The sequence below is a fragment of the Drosophila bipectinata genome, unplaced genomic scaffold (genome assembly GCF_030179905.1).
Source record: "Drosophila bipectinata strain 14024-0381.07 unplaced genomic scaffold, DbipHiC1v2 scaffold_208, whole genome shotgun sequence".
Lineage (NCBI taxonomy): Eukaryota > Metazoa > Arthropoda > Insecta > Diptera > Drosophilidae > Drosophila > Drosophila bipectinata.
Window position 1 is genome coordinate 1 of NW_027222852.1, and position 7,500 is coordinate 7,500.

Below are 7,500 nucleotides of genomic sequence, written 5' to 3' on the forward strand. Positions count from 1 at the left end.
TCATATATTAATACTGGCGGTTTCTGTTTAATATAATATTATTTTAATATTATATTGCAGGCTGAACACCAACATACCTATAATACCTTTTTAACACGGTTTCGTCAATCCGGTCATTTATTGTATGGAAGTATGACTTTCCCCACACATATTTGGATATCCATACGATTGCATATCCATATGAAAATATTTTAATATTTTTAATATATTTTTAATATTTCCATATTTAATATAATATAATTAAATATATATTATATATTATATGGTAGGCTATCACCATCACCTACCATATATTTCATATACATATAAATATTTTCATATCCAATATATATTTTTTTTATATTCATATATTTTCATATATGTTATATGCATCTGTATTCATAACCATATGCTTATATATTAATACTGGCGGTCTTCTGTTTAATATAATATTATTTAATATTATATTGGTAGGCCGAACACCACCTACCCTATATACCTTTTTGAACACGGTTTCGTCAATCCGGTCATTTATTGTATGGAAGTATGACTTTCCCACACATATTTGGATATCCATACGATTGCATATCCATATGAAAATATTTTTAATATTTTTAATATATTTTTAATATTTCCATATTAATATAATATAATTAAATTATTATATTATATATTATATGGTAGGCTATCACCATCACCTACCATATATTTCATATACATATAAATATTTTCATATCCATATATATTTTTTTATATTCATATATTTTCATATATGTTATATGCATATGTATTCATAACCATATGCTCATATATTAATACTGGCGGTCTTCTGTTTAATATAATATTATTTTAATATTATATTGGTAGGCCGAAACACCACCTACCCTATTACCTTTTTGAACACGGTTCGTCAATCCGGTCATTTATTGTATGGGAAGTATGACTTTCCCACACATATTTGGATTCCATCGATGCATATCCATATGAAAATATTTTTAATATTTTTAATATAATTTTTTAATATTTTCCATATTTAATATAATATAATAAATTATTATATTATATATTATATGGTAGGCTATCCTCATCACCTACCATATATTTCATATACATATAAATATTTTCATATCCAATATATTTTTTTATATTCATATATTTTCATATATGTTATATGCATATGTATTCATAACCATATGCTCATATATTAATACTGGCGGTCTTCTGTTTAATATAATATTATTTTAATATTAGATGGGGAGGCTGAACACCACCTACCCTATATACCTTTTTGAACACGGTTTCGTCCATCCGGTCATTTCTTGTCTGGGAAGTCTGACTTTCCCACACATATTTGGATATCCATACGATTGCCTATCCATATGAAAATATTTTTAATATTTTTAATATATTTTTAATATTTCCATATTAATATAATATAATTAAATTATTATATTATATATTATATGGTAGGCTAACATCATCACCTACCATATATTCCATATACATATAAATATTTTCATATTCAATATATATTTTTTTATATAAGTCATTATTTTCATATATGTTATATGCATATGTATTCATAACCATATGCTTATATATTAATCTGGCGATCTTCTGTTTAATATAATATTATTTTAATGTTATATTGGTAGGCCGAACACCACCTACCCTATATACCTTTTTGAACACGGTTTCGTCATCCGGTCATTTATCGTATAGGAAGGACGACTTTCCCACACATATTTGGATATCCATACGATTGCATATCCATATGAAAATATTTTTAATATTTTTAATATTCGTGAGTTTTTAAATAGGGACAGAAGGAATCTCTTGAATTGAATCATGCGCGTCACTAATAAGATGACGAGGCATTTGGCTACCTATGCGAAAGTAATTCAACTCCCGCCGTCTTAAGGTTTAAGACTTATAACAATATATGTTTAATATTTTAATATCCGTGAGGTTTTAAATAGGGACAGAAGGAATCTCTTGAATTGAATCATGCGCGTCACTAATAAGATGACGAGGCATTTGGCTACCTATGCGAAAGTAATTCAACTCCCGCCGTCTTAAGGTTTAAGACTTATAACAATATATGTTTAATATTTTTAATATCCGTGAGGTTTTAAATAGGGACAGAAGGAATCTCTTGAATTGAATCATGCGCGTCACTAATAAGATGACGAGGCATTTGGCTACCTATGCGAAAGTAATTCAACTCCCGCCGTCTTAAGGTTTAAGACTTATAACAATATATGTTTAATATTTTTAATATCCGTGAGGTTTTAAATAGGGACAGAAGGAATCTCTTGAATTGAATCATGCGCGTCACTAATAAGATGACGAGGCATTTGGCTACCTATGCGAAAGTAATTCAACTCCCGCCGTCTTAAGGTTTAAGACTTATAACAATATAGTTTTAATATTTTTAATATCCGTGAGGTTTTAAATAGGGACAGAAGGAATCTCTTGAATTGAATCATGCGCGTCACTAATAAGATGACAAGGCATTTGGCTACCTATGCGAAAGTAATTCAACTCCCGCCGTCTTAAGGTTTAAGACTTATAACAATATATGTTTAATATTTTTAATATCCGTGAGGTTTTAAATAGGGACAGAAGGAATCTCTTGAATTGAATCATGCGCGTCACTAATAAGATGACGAGGCATTTGGCTACCTATGCGAAAGTAATTCAACTCCCGCCGTCTTAAGGTTTAAGACTTATAACAATATATGTTTAATATTTTTAATATCCGTGAGGTTTTAAATAGGGACAGAAGGAATCTCTTGAATTGAATCATGCGCGTCACTAATAAGATGACGAGGCATTTGGCTACCTATGCGAAAGTAATTCAACTCCCGCCGTCTTAAGGTTTAAGACTTATAACAATATATGTTTAATATTTTTAATATCCGTGAGGTTTTAAATAGGGACAGAAGGAATCTCTTGAATTGAATCATGCGCGTCACTAATAAGATGACAAGGCATTTGGCTACCTATGCGAAAGTAATTCAACTCCCGCCGTCTTAAAGTTTAAGACTTATAACAATATAAATGAAAAATATTATTTTCATTTTTCACGTCACTAATAAGATGACGAGGCATTTGGCTACCTAAACGAAAGTAATTCATCTTCCGCCGTTATAAGGTTTAAGACTTATAACAATATAAATGAAAAATATTATTTTCATTTTTCACGTCACTAATAAGATGACGAGGCATTTGGCTACCTATGCGAAAGTAATTCAACTCCCGCCGTCTTAAAGTTTAAGACTTATAACAATATAAATGAAAAATATTATTTTCATTTTTCACGTCACTATTAAGATGACGAGGCATTTGGCTACCTAAACGAAAGTAATTCATCTTCCGCCGTTATAAGGTTTAAGACTTATAACAATATAAATGAAAAATATTATTTTCATTTTTCACGTCACTAATAAGATGACGAGGCATTTGGCTACCTATGCGAAAGTAATTCAACTCCCGCCGTCTTAAAGTTTAAGACTTATAACAATATAAATGAAAAATATTATTTTCATTTTTCACGTCACTAATAAGATGACGAGGCATTTGGCTACCTATGCGAAAGTAATTCAACTCCCGCCGTCTTAAGGTTTAAGACTTATAACAATATATGTTTAATATTTTTAATATCCGTGAGGTTTTAAATAGGGACAGAAGGAATCTCTTGAATTGAATCATGCGCGTCACTAATAAGATGACGAGGCATTTGGCTACCTATGCGAAAGTAATTCAACTCCCGCCGTCTTAAGGTTTAAGACTTATAAACAATATATGTTTAATATTTTTAATATCCGTGAGGTTTTAAATAGGGACAGAAGGAATCTCTTGAATTGAATCATGCGCGTCACTAATAAGATGACGAGGCATTTGGCTACCTATGCGAAAGTAATTCAACTCCCGCCGTCTTAAAGTTTAAGACTTATAACAATATAAATGAAAAATATTATTTTCATTTTTCACGTCACTAATAAGATGACGAGGCATTTGGCTACCTAAAAGAAAGTAATTCATCTTCCGCCGTTATAAGGTTTAAGACTTATAACAATATAAATGAAAAATATTATTTTCATTTTTCACGTCACTAATAAGATGACGAGGCATTTGGCTACCTAAACGAAAGTAATTCAACTCCCGCCGTCTTAAGGTTTAAGACTTATAACAATATAAATGAAAAATATTATTTTCATTTTTCACGTCACTAATAAGATGACGAAACAGTTAGTAGGCCACAATTAGTAGGGAAACGTGGACAACCCGTGATAAATCCTTATATGCTTTCTTAGATATAGCATATAAAGATTTTTTATACTAAATATACATATTTACACATGCATATTTACATTTTTTTTATATTTCGAATCATCAAGCAAAGGATAAGCTTCAGTGGATCGCAGTATGGCAGCTGCTCAACCACTTACAACACCTTGCCCGTTACAAAAGTCGTTTACAATTGATTCTAGGCTTTGTCATTGTATTAAATAATGTTTTCATATGTAACTAGCATGGCATCAGGTGATCAAAGATCCTCCCAATTTACTATGTTACAAATTACATTGGCATCACATCCATTGTCGTTTAAAATATAAATAATAAACTTTAAATGGTTTAGAAGCCATACAATGCAAATTGCCCCTTATTTATCATTGCAGTCCAGCACGGATACGACCTTAGAGGCGTTCAGGCATAATCCAACGGACGTAGCGTCATACCACCCTTCTCCCCAACAAGTACGTGTCCATTACTCCTTACCTACCGTCCCTCTCGTACTACGCAGGAATGCTGTCGCAACAACGTTTTGTCATTAGTAGGGTAAAACTAACCTGTCTCACGACGGTCTAAACCCAGCTCACGTTCCCTTGCATGGGTGAACAATCCAACGCTTGGTGAATTTTGCTTCACAATGATAGGAAGAGCCGACATCGAAGGATCAAAAAGCGACGTCGCTATGAACGCTTGGCCGCCACAAGCCAGTTATCCCTATGGTAACTTTTCTGACACCTCTTGTTAAAAACGTCTTTAACCAAAAGGATCGATAGGCGAGCTTTGGCTGTCCCTGCGGGTCCTGAACACCGAGATCAAGTCAGCATTTGGCCTTTTGCGCTATGTGTGTGTTCTATCCGCACAGAGCTGGCCTTGGGACAACCGTTATTATTTGAGAGATGTACCGCCCCAGTCAAACTCCCTACCTGGCAATGTCCTTGAATTGGATCATACCTGAGTAATTGGAGTTATACCAAATTTTCAAATCGATAATACATGAATGCATCTCTCATTAAAGAATTTGTTTGCGATTATATAACAAACTCGTGATACTTTGATCAAGAAGCTTGCATCAAAACCCAATACCATAAGATATAATAAATATATCCGTATAATGGCTAGGAAATGATACACGTTCCATTTAATCAAGTAAGTAAGGAAACAATAAGAGTAGTGGTATTTCATTGTCGATACCAAACCGAAGTCTAATATCTCCCACTTATTCTACCCCTCTTATGTCTCCTTACACTGCCAGATTAGAGTCAAGCTCAAAAGGGTCTTCTTTCCCCGCTAATTATTCCAAGCCCGTTCCCTTGGCTGTGGTTTCGCTAGATAGTAGATAGGGACAGAAGGAATCTCGTTAATCCATTCATGCGCGTCACTAATTAGATGACGAGGCATTTGGCTACCTTAAGAGAGTCATAGTTACTCCCGCCGTTGACCCGCGCTTACTTGAATTTCTTCACTTTGACATTCAGAGCACTGGGCAGAAATCACATTGTGTCAACACCCGCTAGGGCCATCACAATGCTTTGTTTTAATTAGACAGTCGGATTCCCCAAGTCCGTGCCAGTTCTGAATTGATTGTTAATTGATAATCGTTATAATTAATAAGAACTAATTGGTTTGACCCAACTAGTATTCTTAAAAATTTTAGCAAGAAAGTTCCACAATTGGATACGTAACTAAACTATCCGGGGAACAAGTTACAACCATAAATGATTATACCTCTCTTTACCCAGAACGAGCACATAAACCATATTATTGTTTCCCAATCAAGCCCGACTATCTCAATCTTCAGAGCCAATCCTTATCCCGAAGTTACGGATCTAATTTGCCGACTTCCCTTACCTACATTATTCTATCGACTAGAGACTCTTCACCTTGGAGACCAGCTGCGGATATTGGTACGGCCTGTTGAGAAGTTTGCGTATCCCCACCATAAATTTTCAAGGTCCGAGGAGAAAATATCGACACAACAGTATATGTCATGCTCTTCTAGCCCATCTACCATATCTCTCTGCGAAAGACTTCCATGGTAGTACGACTATAAAACAGAAAAGAAAACTCTTCCGATATCTCTCGACGGCTTCTTTATGGTCGTTCCTGTTGCCAGGATGAGCACGAGGCCCATATTTAATAACAAACGGATACTCAACAGGTTACGGAATTGGAACCGTATTCCCTTTCGTTCAAAATTATTCAAGTATATAATTTTCACAATAATTGTAATATTTATTTTTACTTGAAAATTTTCGGCTTTCGCCTTGAACTTAGGACCGACTAACTCGTGATCAACCACTGTTCACACGAAACCCTTCTCCACTTCAGTCCTCCAAGGTCTCATTCGATTATTTGCTACTACCACCAAGATCTGTACCAATAGCAGCTCCATGCAGGCTTACGCCAAACACTTCTACGCATACCATTGTACCTTCCTACTCACTAAAGTTTCAAATTTATATTACAAGTAATATAAATCATCTACTTTAGCGGTAATGTATAGGTATACAACTTAAGCGCCATCCATTTTAAGGGCTAGTTGCTTCGGCAGGTGAGTTGTTACACACTCCTTAGCGGATTTCGACTTCCATGATCACCGTCCTGCTGTTTTAAGCAACCAACGCCTTTCATGGTTTCTGCATGAGTTGTTAATTTGGGCACCGTAACATTACGTTTGGTTCATCCCACAGCGCCAGTTCTGCTTACCAAAAGTGGCCCACTGGGCACATTATATCATAACCTTAAACTTCATATCAAGAAAGTTAAGGTTCTTACCCATTTAAAGTTTGAGAATAGGTTAAGATCGTTTCGACCCTAAGGCCTCTAATCATTCGCTTTACCAGATAAGATTATTTTATATAACATTAAAATGCACCAGCTATCCTGAGGGAAACTTCGGAAGGAACCAGCTACTAGATGGTTCGATTGGTCTTTCGCCCCTATACTCAATTCTGACAATCGATTTGCACGTCAGAACTGTTTCGGTCTTCCATCAGGGTTTCCCCTGACTTCAACCTGATCAAGTATAGTTCACCATCTTTCGGGTCACAGCATATCTGCTCAAGGTACGTTCCAGTTAGAGGCATAAATAATATAAATATTATTATACATAACTATATAGAACGCCCCGGGATTGTGTTAATTAACTATAAAATAGTTAAAAAACTAATCCCATTAATAGTCAAGTTAATTACGCTATTAGGTTTATATCCCAATAACTTG

General features: G+C 34.4%; 1 non-coding gene across 1 annotated transcript in view; it reads right to left on the minus strand.

The window, feature by feature from the left end:
- Positions 1 to 4,369: 4,369 nt before the first annotated feature.
- LOC138927254 (large subunit ribosomal RNA) overlaps positions 4,370 to 7,500 on the minus strand; it is a 3,946-nt gene continuing 815 nt past the window's right edge. The window contains exon 1 of the ribosomal RNA XR_011443780.1: positions 4,370 to 7,500. This exon is cut by the window's right edge and continues 815 nt beyond it. This is a non-coding gene — a ribosomal RNA (large subunit ribosomal RNA).